Source organism: Xenopus laevis, chromosome 6S (genome assembly GCF_017654675.1).
Source record: "Xenopus laevis strain J_2021 chromosome 6S, Xenopus_laevis_v10.1, whole genome shotgun sequence".
Classification (NCBI taxonomy): domain Eukaryota; kingdom Metazoa; phylum Chordata; class Amphibia; order Anura; family Pipidae; genus Xenopus; species Xenopus laevis.
Genome location: NC_054382.1, coordinates 112,702,003 through 112,717,572, shown reverse-complemented (window position 1 = coordinate 112,717,572; position 15,570 = coordinate 112,702,003). Strand labels below are relative to the sequence as shown.

The 15,570-nt window shown below is 41.0% G+C and overlaps 1 protein-coding gene across 3 annotated transcripts in view; it reads left to right on the top strand.

Annotated features, from left to right (window-relative positions):
- LOC108695382 (protein CBFA2T1) overlaps positions 1-15,570 on the top strand; it is a 115,836-nt gene that overhangs the window by 21,964 nt on the left and 78,302 nt on the right. The window contains exon 1 of one of the 3 annotated variants that reach the window (XM_041567939.1): positions 14,927-15,391. The exons of the other annotated variants lie outside the window; for them this stretch is intronic. The gene's annotated coding sequence lies outside the window, so the exon portion shown is untranslated. Of the gene's footprint in view, positions 1-14,926; positions 15,392-15,570 lie in introns of those variants that run through there. 3 annotated transcript variants of the gene reach the window in all.

Here is a 15,570-nt window from a genome sequence, read left to right as displayed (position 1 = left end):
GCTTCATCGAGAGCGAATGTAATGGAACCAACATGATCACACACCCGACCCGCCATCTTTCTCCAATCAGTGGATATCTCAGGACTGCATGCATTCAAACTTCACTTTAAAACCCACTCAAGTCTTTAGTGTTAAAGGCCCACTCTGCAATCTTTTAACAATGTACCCCATTATATTTGTCTAATAGATATACTGAGAACTGGATATATCATCAAATTCATTCTGCTTTTATGAAGCTGCAAGCTGCCTACTGTATTACCTCTGTATTAAGCTGGCAGCCCAAAGCACTCCTTATTGCCTAGAGCAGTCCTCCTTATAATCTGCTTACAAGAAACCATGTTCTGGGGGCATGATCAGGTAGAAACAGATAAGAATAGAGTGTACATAACCACACGCTTTTACATCCACTTGAATGGTTAAGTTCCCAGACGAGGAGATTGTTGGGCAATTTGGCCCCCACGCAAAGAGACTAATCAAGCTTATCTAATTGTTCCTGAACAGGTCCAAACACAAGCCTATGCAGATTCTTGCTGAGAGGACCACATCAGTGTTTAAAGCTGATATCTGTCAGGTAGGCTGTCTGTAGGGATCTATGGTCCAATAAGATGCCAATAGATCAAAGATACCGCCACTCAAGGCTTTTGCTTGCAGGGAAACCCTTGCTTTAATTATTAGGGTTGCCCTGCAAGCAAAAGCCTTGAGTGGCGGTATCTTTGATCTATTGGATATTTAGGAGGTTGCCGAATCCTCCATTACTGAGCACTGGCTGCAATACTTATGGGTTGTTGAGGGTGTGCGCCTGTTCTAAACCTGTTCCAGTGACCAATAAGATGCCAACTTGGTCTGGAGGGGCCACGTCTGCAGGTTTTATTGTCAGTGTTCATCTAAAGGGTCCAGGACCCTGATTAAGGGGGTAATCTGATGCCATGTTAGAGAAAAATGGGTGACTGCCAATTTCCCTTACAGAAAGGCCTGGAGGCCTAAATTGGCTTAGAGGAAGATTTGTTGAAAATATTAATAGAGAAACAAAATGTTGGAGCAAGGCACTCAAGTAGGTCACGCATAGATCAGACCAATAATGGGCTAAGCCTATGACTAAGTGTCCTTGTGACACGAAACGCGTTAAGCATGAGTTGTTTATACAAATAAAATATTTCTATTTTTACCCATTAATGGTCTGATCTATGCTACTTGAGTGCCTTGCTCCAACATTTTGTTTCTCTACATACGGATTGTCCGCTCCCTTGAGCTGAGGGCCTGGGGCAGGAGTACCTGGGCCACCTATTTAATTTGGTGAGTTATTCTACTGGCAAAGTATTTATGTTTATACATATTTGAGAATATTAATACCCATAGAACAATCAATGATACAGTGGAACCTACCTTCCATTTACACTAGCATCCTCTGCATTCTGCCAGTTGCTAAATATACACAACTATATTGGGAGTAGTAGCTCAGTGGTGGAAGGAATGCCACAGACTCACCTTTCCCATCGGGAATATTCCAGTATATCAGATACTAAAGGTAAGAAACCCGAAGATGAATAACCTGTAAACAGATGTGAATGTGCCCCGCCAACATGCACTGTTTTTGCAGCTATCCCTGATTGCAACAGTCATAACAACTTTTATTAATGGGAAAGGGGCCCCAAGCTTATGCACATAAATAACAGCACAGGAATTTTAATCAGGGGGAATGTTATGCAATGCATGATGTCATTAGTTTAATCAGTGATGTAATTTATCACAGTAAAGACAGAGCACGTGGGTATTTTAATCTTTATTTATGCTCTACCACCACTGCACATTGTTGGTTGATGCTCAAATAGAGCGCGGTGCACCTGTGCACAGTATGAGCCCCATAAATAGGACTTTAGCTGAAAACATCATTTGTCAGCTGTTTTAATTACAAAATCTATATTTTATCATCTGTCGTCTTAAACGGTGCTCATTTGATGGATAAGTAAAAGATTTAATTTATAATTTTACATTGATACTAGTTATTTTTATCAAGAACAGCATTCCTCTTTAGTTTTCGGCTTTACTTGCAGCCAAGTCCATTGGTATCAGTTAAGAATTTTTTAATACATACAGTATATGCATTTGGGGGGGGGTTATACATTTAGATTATAATTTAGTTTTGTATTAATTCATTAGATACATTTTATAGTTACTTACACCTTTGAAAGGAGTACTGAGTGGGCTTGGGCAAGTGCTTGATATTCCTGGAGCGAGTCTCGTCTCGTGTCCTAAATACATGGCTCAGTGACATGACACATAAAGACATGTAAAAAGCCATTTATTCTGGCTGATGTTGCTCTCTTGCCTGGAACTGTGTTTATTTGCAGGCAGCCACAGTGATTTGCTATGGATAAAGATAACATCTGAAGAATCCCCTGTGAGGACCTGAAAGCTTTCTGTATCGTCTTTCCAAGGGCTATTATGTGTTTTGGCTAAAATTGAAGAAAATAAAAGTTTTTACAGTGCAGAAGCTATTTGGAAACCATTTGCGCCTACATGTGTATTTATAGAGGCTATTTTTAATAATATTCCCAATTCCAATAATGCATCTAATTAAACACTGTAGATTTTTATCCAGTATAATTCTGTACCATATTTTTGTTATGGATTTATCTAAATAAGGAATTAATTTCTAATTGGTTGACTTGCTTCTATAAAGGTAGTGTTGACCCAGCTTACTGTTTCAGCCTTAACTGAGCAGCCAGTGTCTCTGCCTGGGATTCCAGGGCTGTTAACTAGGGAATCAGGTTTATTTGGGTGGGCTGGTGGCATGGTACAATAAATAATAATAATAATAACAGTTTTAGACAAAGCTGAGCCAAGTAGTATTGGTGCGCATAGCAATACTCTTTAGTCTGCCAATATTCCCTTGTAAACTGCCCCTTCCACTCCATCTGCATTCAAGTAGTGATGAGCAATTTATTCGCTAGCCATGGATTCGCCACTGGAAAAAAAAACACACATAAGAAAAAACACCCATTGACTTTAATACATTTGGAGAAAAAAAATCACCATAAGAAGAAACACCCATTGACTTGAATGCATTTTGAGAAAAAAAGTCGCCATAAGAAAAAACGTCCATGGTCAGGGCACACAGGCAGATCCGGGGAGATTATGGGCAGATGTATTAAGGGTCGAATATCGAGGGTCAATTAACCCTCGATATTCGACTGGGGAATTAAAATCCTTAGACTTTGAATAACAAAGTCAAAGGATTTTGCGCAAATAGTTCGATCGAACGTTCGAAGGAATAATCGTTCGATCGAACGATTAAATCCTTCGAATCGAACAATTCGAAGGATTTTAATCCATCGATCGAAGGATTATCCTTTGACCAAAAAAAGATAGCCAAGCCTATGGGGACCTTCCCCATAGGCTAACATTGACTTCGGTAGCTTTTAGGTGGCGAACTAGGGGGTCAAAGTTTTTTCTTAAAGAGACAGTACTTCGACTATCGAATGGTCGATTAGTCGAATGATTTTTAGTTCGAATCATTCGATTCGAAGTCGAAGTCGTAGTCGAAGGTTGAAGTAGCCCATTCGATGGTCGAAGTAGCCCAAAAAAAACTTTGAAATTTTAAGTATTTTTTCTTCTATTCCTTCACTGAATGGGCCCCACCGTGTTATGTTTCCTCGTTGACCCATTTGAAGATGTTAATAGCCTTTGAGTTTCGTTCGTATTCGATTCAAATACAAATAGAATTTTTGTGTCATTCTTATTTGATCAAATGTATTCATAAATAACCTTCCATTCAAATTGTGAGTACATTTGAAATTATTTAAAGGAGAACTAAACCCTTAAAATGAATAGGGCTAAAAATGCAATGTTTTATATACTGAACTTATTGCACCAGCCTTAAGTTTCAGCTTGTCAATAGCAGCAATGATCCAGGACTTCAAACTTGTCACAGGGGGTCACCATCTTGGAAAGTGTCTGTGACACTCACATGCTCAGTGGGCTCTGAGCAGCTGTTGAGAAGCTAAGCTTAGGGGTCGTCACTAATTATCCAGCAGAAAATGAGGTTGGTCTGTAATATAAGCTGATGCTACAGGGCTGATTATTGAATTCTGATGCTAATTGCACTGGTTTCTGTGCTGCCATGTAGTAATTATATTAGTAATTACTAATCAGCCTTATATTGTGACATTTCTATTCTATGTGTATTGTATATTTTGAGTAGATCCCTAAGCTCAGTAACTGACAAAAGCATGGAGCATGTGCAGAAAGAAGATGGGGAGCTACTGGGGCATCTTTAGAGACACAGATCTTTACTGCTAAAGGGCTTTGACTGTCTAGGGCTGGTACAGAAGCTCAAAACATAATGTACAACATTTCTAGCCTACTTCTTTAGTTTAACTTTCCTTGTCCTTTAACTGAATTTAATTTTGCCATGCTGTGTTCCCGAACATGTTAAGAGCCCCTTATTGGGGGCAACAAGGACCTGACTTGGGTTACCTGTGCAGTCATGCAGGAATTGTGTTGAAGGGGGAGCACTTAAATGACTGTTTGTAAATACGGTATATACAGGTGTGGGACCTGTTATCCAGAAGGCTCAGGACCTGTGGTTTTCCAGATAACGGATCTTTCCATGATTTGGATCTTCATACCTTAAGTCTACTAGATTTTAACATTAAATAAACCCCATAGGTTGGTTTTGCTTCTAATAAGAATTATTTATATCTTAGTTTGGATCAAGTACAAGGTACTGTTTTATTATTACAGAATCATTTTTAAAATTATTAATTATTTGGGTAAAATGGAGTCTAGGGGAGATGGCCTTTCCATAATTTGGAGCTTTCTGGATAATGGTTTTCCCGATAAGGAATGTCATACAGTACCTGTATTTCAATATTAGCTCCTTCATATACAATGAAAGAGACTGTATCTGAATATTGTGCACTGTTTTTCAATTTTGCCCAAGGCTATATTGAGCATAGGTTGCTATTTACCCTACATGTGACCCTGCATGGGGACAACTGTGTAAGATATTCAGTCGCTTCTTCAGCAATGTCTAACCTGCCTTAGGTTATTTGACTCCTGGCACTGCTGTGTATGGGGACTTAGATTGTAAGCTCCACTGGGACAGGGAGTGATAGGAATGATGTATAAGCTCTGCTGAATATGTTAGTACTATAAAAATGAAGGATATTAATAATAATGTGATCCATTTCCTGCATCGCACTGGCAATTCTCTATCGACCCCTTGCAAATAAAGTTAGCATTCAAAGGCGGATTTATCTTTTTTTCCCCCCCTTGATGGAGCAGCAGCCTCCTCCGGCATTAATGGGCTGTACCCCACACAGCGCTGGGAGAGTCGTGCCGCAGTACTCGCCTGATCCGGGGTTAGTGTGATGCGTGAAATCAATTTATTTGAATCTCTTCGGCTCTATAGGAATTTGGCCGTACGCCAGTTGTTTTCATTTAATGTGCTTTGTGTTGAACACAGACAAGCAGGATTTGCCTTTGTGTTTCCCTCTCCGTTGGTCGCCGTGTCTGTACCAGCCCGTATTATATTCAATGATCTCCGAGATGTAAAGGGAATGGATTTTGCATTACGGCAAATGATTATAGGATGGGATTAAAGGGAAAATAAACTAACACACACAATCTATTAGCCAATTTCCTGTTTACAAAGCTTTTATTTTTTTTTTTTACTGGGTTATGGTGAAGAATTGCAATGTGATGTGCCAGTGCTAAAGTTCACTAATTCCATTATATTATATATATTTCCTGATAAAATGGATAGGGGCGATTTGTCTTGCGTTGTTACCGTTTACATCACAGAGCTGCCGGGGTAGTACAAATGGATCCCGTGCTGGACGCTCTGTCACCGGCGCAGCACATAAAGGCAATGTATGAGGCTGGCGTTTCATATGATTCATAAATCTGCTTCATGATCAGGGAAATAATGCGTTTCTCGACCTCGGTGGCACCACATGGGGTTGCACCTTTTTTAGAGGCAGACACTAAAAGACATACTGCCCAGTAGTGATGGGCAAATAAATTCACCTGGCACGAATTTGCGACCAATTTCCGTGTTTCACTGCCAGCGAATAAATTCGCGAATCTCCCGCAAAAAGTCAATTTACGATTTTCACTTTTTTTTGTGAAAACGTTTGAATGCACGATTTTTTCATGAAGTTTTAACTTCACCTCATTAACAACTTCAATTGGAAACACCTATTACTGCAGCTCATCTGGACCTTAAAGGGGTTGTTCATCTTGAAATTAACTTTTAGTATGATGTAGAGCAGTGATCCCCAACCAGTAGCTCGTGAGCAACATGTTGCTCTCCAACCCCTTGGATGTTGCTCCCAGTGGTCTCAAAGCAGGTGCTTGTTTCTGAATTCCAGACTTGGAGGCAAGTTTTGGTTGTATAAAAACCAGCTGCACTGCCAAACAGAGACTATATGTAGGTTGACAACCCACATAAGAGCTACCAAATGGCCAATCATAGCCCTTATTTGGCAGTCCCAGATCATTTTTCATGCTAGTGTTTCTCCCCAACTCCTATTTATTCTGAATGTTGCTCACAGGTTCAAAAAGTTGGGGATCACTGATGTAGAGAGAGAGATATTCTGAGACAATTTGCAGTTGGTTTTCATTTTTTTTATTATTTGTGGTTTTTTGAGTTATTTAGCTTTTTATTCAGCGGTTCTCCAGTTTGCAATTTCAGCCATCCGGTTGCGAGGATCCAAATAACCCTAACAACCATGCACTGATTTGAATGGAATATGTATAGGAGAGGGCTTTTGTAGACAAATGACTAATAAATAAAAAGCAACAACAATACATTTGTAGCCTTATAGAACATTTGATTTTTTTAGATGGGCACAGGGATCCCCATTTGAAAGCTGGAAAGAAAAGGAAAATCATTTTAAATCTATAAAAAAGAAAAACGAAGATTAGTTGAAAAGTTGCTTGGAATTAGCCATTCAATAACATACACAAAGTTTATTTCAAGTTGAACCCCTTTAAGCTCACATAGAATGGTTTCATTTGCAAATGCTTTGTCTTACATGTGGCTATACAGTACAAGTTCTACTGCCCTCCCAATAGGCTGGGATTTAAGAGCAAATGTTTCAGCCATGTCATTGTCATTGTAGTGCTGAAGTGGCACAGCTCAATTATTCCCATTTCCCATTCCGGTTGCACTAGGAAACACCCTGGCTGATTGGATTTGTGCCCTGGGCTCCTGTGCCAATGGAGAACCTGGTTATCAAAAGGGAAAGCCCATCCTAACCATAAATCTAATATTATCAGTGATCTCTTTACTTTACCTTTACTACTACTTACTAATTATTAAGCTTTTTATTCTGCCTCCCCCTCTGTCCAGTGTCGCCTGGCTGCCATACTCACTAACCTTAGATCATTGGCCACATTCCCATCATCATCAGGCCCGGACTGGCAATCTGTGGGTTCTGGCAAATGCCAGAGGGACTACTGTAAGGTGCCATAGACAGTCACTAATTATTGGGGTGGTGGGGGCTGCTTGGGCCTCTGTGTACCAGAAATGCAGGACTTATTGTGAATCCAAGTCAGGACCTGATCATCGTCATCATCATATCTCTTATGGTGGCTTCCATTCCATCATTTAAATGGGTTGTTCACATTTAAATTAACTTTTAGTATGATGTAGAGCGTGGTATTCAATTTGCAACAGGTCATCATACTCTATTATTTGTGTTTTTTTTAATAATTAAGCTTTTTGTTCAGCAGCTCTCTAGCTTGTAATTTTAACAGCTATCTGGTTGCTATGGTACTAATTACCCTAGCAGCTAGGTGATGGTTTCAACAAGAAACTGGAATATGAAAAGGAGGGTCCAGAATAGAAGGATATGTAACAATAAGTAATTATAACAGTAGTTTTAGTCACCCTAAAACAGCAAATATAGACTGGGTGAATGTCCCCTTTAATTGTGTGCCATGGTGGAAGAGTTCAATCAGGGTTACCAGGTTGGAGGTTTTCCACGCAAAACTTGAATCGCGAGTTTGGAGGTTTTTCAGACAAATTGGGCTACTAATTTAAAGCCCAGGTGGGGGTTGAAAGTACAAACTAGCCAAGGTATGGATTTGGGCTACTTGTTGGGCCTTTGGCTGGTTTGTACTTTAGAAACCAGCCAAAGTTTCTTCTTGTCCTAATATGCCAAGCCTGCATCTCTCAATGCATGTAGGGTAATGTCGTTTTTGTTTAAAAATTTGACAACTGCTTTAATGTAAGACTACAATTCCCAGCATGCAATTTGACTGCATTGGGTAGAAGTCGGGAGTTACCAGATTTTGGGGCTCTTAACCCCAGTCTCCCATCCCATTCTCTCATTTTCCAGTGACTTTTCTCAATTTCAGACAATTTTAGGGCAAAAATCTACTGGCCACCAAAATGTTTATAGGTTGACCTGTTTTACCAATATTTATTGACATTGTATATGTATTAGAGCCTTATGGGGCCCCTATACTCTGTAGTTACGTCCCTAGTGATGGGTGAATCTGTCCCATTTTGCTTCATGGGAAAATTTGTGGATCAGTGAAATTTTAAAAAGGTGTATTTTAACATAAATTCATTTGATTAATTTTTTTTCAGCAGATTGTGCTATTTTTGGGCTACTGTTGAAGTGCCTCTTGGCTAGCTTTGGACTGGTTTTGTAGCTGACTTTGGCTGGTTTTGAAAATTAGACCTGGTAACCCTGAGTTCAGTAGCAGCAGGGCAGGGGGGGTGCATGGAATGCTGCAGATTGAGGTGGAAGTGGAACTAGCACAAGGCGTTATCAGGGAGGCCGGGGGGGATGTGCTACTGCTGTTGGGGCTTGAGGAAACTGATAGGGAGAACATTGGAGCCTGAGCTCTGGGGTCAGCTCGGTAGCGACAGCCCCGCTTCCTTGTATTTATTAGCCCGGAGAGTGAGGGTGTGTGAACCGGTGGTATCTCTGGCCGCAGGGAGCTGCTGTTGCCGCTTAGACATCCTGCCGGTTCCTGACAGCCGCCTATCTGTGCTGAGCCTGGGTTCCTTCCATTCCACCGGCCCATTGTGTGCAGCAGGGCTGGGCCAGGAACTGCCCGCCGGGGCCACTCTCCCTGTTACTGACAGATCCAGTCTGAGCCCCTGGGCTGCCAGCGCAGCTCCTACCTTGGCACGTGCCCAGGCTCTTTATAAAACCCACTCACTGGGAATTTCCTACTCTGAATGAGGATGCCCAGCTCCTGCCAGTCTTTTACCCAGAGCCCTTCAACTTAACTACTGTCCCCCCTTGCCACTGCTGAAATATGGAATTCTATAGTTATATGTAAATATCCACTACTGATATATAGATAGATAGAAAGATAGATAGATAGATAGATAGATAGATAGATAGATAGATAGATAGATAGATAGATAGATGGATGGATGGATGGATGGATGATAGATAGATAGATAGATAGATAGATAGATAGATAGAAGATTGATAGAAGATAGATAGATTGATAGAAGAGATACTGTACATAGAATATAGAAACGATAGAGATATAAATGATAGTGTGAGATTAATAGATGATAGAGAGATTGTAAATGGTTGATAGATTGTAACTTGATAGACACAGATATTCACTTCCCCACTATTTTCTAGGGCATTATATGATAAGGACTTAAATTGTAAGCTCCACTGGCACAGGGACTAATGTAAATGATAGTTTAGATTAGATTTTAGATTAGGTTTTTTAGGTGATGATGACATTTCAGGAAGCCCAGCTACAGCACTGAGGCTGATTTATCAGAACACTTGGCTGTGACCAAGGTGTGGGGGGGGATTCACAGCACTGATTATTTGCTCCACCTGGTGGATCCCGGAGGAAAGGGACTCCATAGAAATTCCAGGCATTCCACTGCTCCACATTCATGTTCATTTAGATAATACAGGAGGCAAAGAGGGGGCTGCAGCTGGATGCCAGCCGTTGGTTTTTTTTGGAAGGACGGCAGCCTGTGGAATTGAATGTTCGGGACTGAATGCAATTTAGGCCACGCTGTCAATGTATAAAATCATCAAGTTGCCGAGCGAGGTCTATTTATGGGATATTAATCGCACTTTGTGTATGTTAACTGCATATGAATCTAAAGACCTATTCTCTGGCACACATTCGCTCATTACTCATATTTAAACGTAATATATACAGTCCTGTAGTGTAATGAAATAGAGACAGCAGCTCTATATCTGCCATCAGGCCTTCACTTCCAGGGATTGGTCTGTTTATGAGAATATGAGGAATTTAAGACGTGTTCATTTTTGCAAATGACCAACTGCATATATGCATTTCACTGCTTCATTTAAAGTGATCCCCGGTGCCTGCTATTAAAAATGACTACTTAAAACATAACCAATTTCAATATTTTCTACAAAATAATATGTAATATAAACTTTTACAAAGGCTTTAAAGGAACAGTTCAGTGTCAAAATAAATACTGGGTAAATAGATAAGCTGTGCAAAATTAAAAATATCTCTAATATAGTTAGTTAGCCAAAAATGTCATCTATAAAGGCTGGATGTGTAACACAATAGCCAGAACACAACTTCCTGTTTTTCAGCTCTCTAACTCTGAGTTAGTCAGCGACTTTAAGGGGAGGCATATTGGACATAACTGTTCAGTGAGTTTGCAATTGATCCTCAGCATTCAGCTCCGATTCAAAGCAAACAGTTATGACCGATACAGCCCTCCCTCAAGTCACTGATTGGTTACTGCCTGGTAACCAATCAGAGGAAAACAAGAGAGCTGAATAACAGGAAGTAGTGTTCTGGCTATTATGTCAGACATCAGTCACTCCAGCCTTTATACATTACATTTTTTAAATATATTAGAAACATTTTTTATTTTGCAGTTTTTATTTTTATACTGAATAATTCCTTTAAATATAATACAGCTTTGTGCTAAAAGGGGTGCATTAATGATATCCAGCGTGAGAGGTTAAACGCCAGCTCCTGTGTACCTCATTGTTTCCGTGTTGATCAGAGGGCTCTCCTAGTGTTAGCAGGGCCTGGGGCCAAATAGCCTCCGTGGACCCCATTAGTTTAATTCAATCAGCCCATGATTATTGAAATAAAACTCTCTGTGCCCTATCGCCAGTCTGCAGCTCTCAGGGGATGCCAGGAGTTGTAGGCCAACAAGCAAGAAGACACATATGTGCATGAGATCTGGAGAAGCTCTATTGTCCTACAAGCTGCCTCCTTCCCCTGCTCTCATTAGCATTGATGGTTACAAGGCTACAAGCAGAAGATGTAAGATTGTTAATTGAGGGCTAGCCCTGCAGAGCTGCGGAGCATTTATGCCAGTAGTGTGAGCTCTGGGACCAGCATTGGGAGGAAAGTAGCCAGATGGCAGCCAGCTCGCAGCACAGATACAGGGGTTTTGTCTCTGCGGTGATGAGAGGAGGGAAGGTTCATTGAAGCATATGCAATCACCCTTACATTTTAACAAAACCAACTCTCCATCCGTCACAATGAAGAGAGACTTGACATTAAAACAAAGGCTTTTCAGCAGAATGGCCAATGGATATAGTGCATTTCAATGCGACCATCTTTCTTCCGACTATCCTTTTATATTGTAAAATATAAGGATATTATAAGTTACCGAGGAGTTTCATGACCATATAAAAACACGAGGCCGAATGCAAAATTATTCGGCAGGCGTGAATTTGCAGGGAATTCGCACAATTCGCCACCGGCGAATAAATTCGCAATACGGGCGCGAAAATCCGCTGGTGAAAATGCGTCCAAAAAACGGATGCCGGCACAAAAAAATGGACGCCGGCGTCCAAAATGAGATTCCGGCGCCGTTCACAAATTTTTCGCTGTCTCGCAAATTTTTCGGCAAATTGAAATAGCGCAAATTCGCCCCTTAAGTAATGTTGGTATCATATATGAATTCCCCCAGTGCATTGTCGGGCTACTATCTGCACTTTATCCATAAAATTGTCTCAGGTCCAATATATTTGTGTAAATACCTATTGCATAGATTGTAATTAATGACATCACACTACCCGGGGAATCTATTAAGCATTTTGTTGGTCCTTGAACAGAAATAATAATTAATGCAACGTACCAGGCACCATATATAATTGATTGCCAAGCTAGTATTAAGCCTAACAAGGGTTGAAGAAAACCACATACCCATTCACCCAGCTTCCACATTAGGTGGGTGTGCCTTGTCAGTGGGGCGCTTTTAGGGAAACACTAATGGCTTCCAGCTAGGTGGAAAATTTGTGACACCAAAAGAAATATCAACAAATTTGAATTTGAAAGCCTGGAAATTGCCCGGAATTTTCTGTGCTCTCGCTCTCCCATATTATATTGTTTTCCAGTGTGCCAAGCCTCCATTGGTAGCCAGTGGTCTGAGAACAGAATGGTGAAATGTAGACATTAGCCAGTCCGCCCTCTCAAGCTGGAGGGTCACTTAAGCCTTTAAACCCACCCTCAAATGAAAGTCTATTGACTATTCATCAAAGCTCGTTGGCTGATCATTGAGTGGCTCCCCATTCAGTTTATCAAGTCTTGCACATGGGAAGTCAGGCAAGGCCTTATTCAGCTTTGTTAAAGACATCTAGGAGTAAAATGCCTCATCTGAACCCATTTTGCCCTTGTTTTTCTCTGTGTTAATGCAGCTCTGCTTAAAAGAGTGTCTTTATTTGCTGGGTTAGAATATCTGAGACGATTGATTCTCTCTGGCCTGAATAGGAGGCGCCAGGCTGGAGCAGATGGGATAGAGAGGTTGGGTTAGCTGTTTTGCTTTTAAGTAGGATCAATGAGGTTTCAGTGTCTATTGAAAGGACTTACTTAATGCCCACTGGCCCAAGTCATGAATTGAGGATGTATCATCCCACAGACGCCTATAAGCAGTGCATTCTGGGCCAAGTTAAAAAGACCAGAAGGAGAGAAACCCTTAAGCTTCTTGTCTAATAACTGGCACCACAGCACAGATGCATTTTCATAGCCTCCCGGGCCCTTTCGGTGAGTTGATATATTTTTTTTTATCGAATGCATTTTTACGCTATAGGTTCAGGAGAAAAAAAAAAGATACGTCTGCTAGTCGGAATTTTAGCACTCGGCTTGTGTCTGTATCTAAAGCCAACCTGTTCATTATGATGCTTTTAAGATGTATATCAAAAGGCCTCTTGATACCTTTTAGAGCGCCATTTAAACACAACAGTTATTTAGCCTGCTCCACTATGGCTAATGTAATGTTTAACGCAGGCCCGGCATTGTGTTTAATTCTCTTTATTATCTCGGGCACTGGCTTTGCACCCGCAGAGGGGTTTTTAAATAACGCAGATTCCATGTAAAATATATATCTAGTTGTAGCTAGGAATGTGTATTGAGCAGGGGCTGACGTGTGGGGTTGAATGAAATCATGAGAAGAAGGAGAGAAAGAAAGTGGGAGCTTGCAGCTGTTTGCTTCATTGCTTGGGAAAAACACTGGAGTATTCTCAGATGCACCGGAATTCTGTCAGAACCCTGCCACGCTCGCCTGTAAGGTGACAATCTCCAGGGATCTGGCTTCTGTTGACGTGCATCAATTTAAAGTGGCAATTACTGCAGTCAGATAACAACTTTAAAAGCCTTTTTTTTTTTTAAACACACACACAAACATGCATAATTGCTTGGCATGGGAAAGGGGAATTTATTTTTGGTAACTTATTGCTGAATGCCTGTGGGGTGCTCCCTGCCATGTGTCTGCCAGCTATTGTTTTTTTTTAGGACGAGGGATTTAGAAAGACCCAATATATTCTAGAGATCTCTAGAGTGTGTTGAATTTATATAGGGATGGGGCAGTGGGAGTAATAAATATAATAAAATAAATTATAATATATAAATATTTCTTCTAAAATGTTAAATCTTGGATTTATTGACAGTAATATAATTGAAAGTCGGCCACAGGAGTTGGTCAGTGATTAAAACAGTGGGCTAATGTAAGTTGCAGTTCAACCATGGTGCAGAATGAGTCCAGAAGCCATACGGCTGGGTGGTAGACTTTTAGACTACACTTTCCATAGACGCAAAGATTTGACCTTACTAATCTTCGATTAATTCGGTTTTTGGGCCCTGTGTGGAGTGTCGCGACATTTTTCGAGCCATGGTGATTGGTCGTTTAGACGATCGGACAGGTTAGAAAATCTTTGTCAGCTACAGATAATATCTCTGCATGTATTGCCAATCTGACGATATCAGTGGGAGACTGTGACCAGCTTTTGTCGGACATAACTTTCGTACGATTGCTGTCAGGGGCAGAACATTGTCTGAGCTGTTCTTTTACTACTTTATTTGATCTGTATGGTTAGTGGCAGGTCTGGAGATGGCACGAAAGATCGTTCGATCCGATATAAAGGTAAATCTGCACGTCTATGGCTACCAAGCTCAGACCATTGTCTTGCACTGGAGATCTCACTGGTCCTGTTCTATAATGGTGTGGGTCCAGGATAAAGGAACTTTCCTGCCTAAAGCTAGCCATACATGGCCAACGTCACTTCCAACTTCTGACTCTGTCAGCAGATTTTTTGGCCTGTGTTTGGGGGGCAAAATGTCAATTTCATGACCAATATCTGATGCTTAGAAGATTTCATTGGTTGAGAAATGCATTGGACTGATGGGTGTGCACGGTGCTCCTAGGGTTGACTTCACCACAGTCAGCTTTAGACCATAGACTCTATAGTAAAGGGGATTTTTATATGTAGTGTTTATTTAAGTATGACAAATGAACAGTTCCAAGAGGTTTTGTGCCCCATTGACCTGATTAATTATCAGCGAAGGCTGCAAAGGCTTTAGGCAATAATGTTTATTAGAAGGTCCATATCTCAGCAGTGTGCTTCAAAGGTGCCTGGTTGTGTATTGGAAGCACAGATGCCTCTTCCTTATAAACGCAGACGGAAGACACGGAGGGAGGAGGGGACTTTTTTGGTCACATTATACACATACATCTCATTAGCCGTCTTGAATTTGCCATCAGCAACATGTAAATGTGGCTTCATTTAAGGCAAGGAATGGATGTATAGAGGGAGAGGGGATCAGATGGCTGCGCAAGAGTTAAGGATTCAGCCAACTGCTCGTCTAGGCTCTGCTGTAACCATGCAAAGAAGGGGCTTCCTGAAGATCTGGAATAGAATAATTGCTTCAGCTTTCCTTCACTGAAACATATACTGGGGAAGGTACTTTAAAGGAAGCCAGTGTGTGTGCTGCTCCTCATGTGCTGCAAAGATGTTCTACAGAGACAGCAGAAAGGTTCTCCAAGGGTTATGTTCAAAGAGAGACTTTTAAACAGCAGCTATTTTCCCCGAAGCTTTGGCGTTTTTGTGTAAGAAACCTGAGTGTGCCACATAGGACAAGCTTGTCAGGCGTATGTTTCTCCTATGAGGTAAGGATCTTATACAAAGGACTAAAGAGGCACCGCTGAGAGGAAAATAGCCAGCCTTAGATAAAGCACCGTAACAAAGGCACGCCGTTTTATGTATCATGGTGTCCATTAAAGCTTATTAGGGAAGAGTGCATTGAACCTCAGTCAGGCATGTGTTTCTTTCCACTGGAAGGATAAAC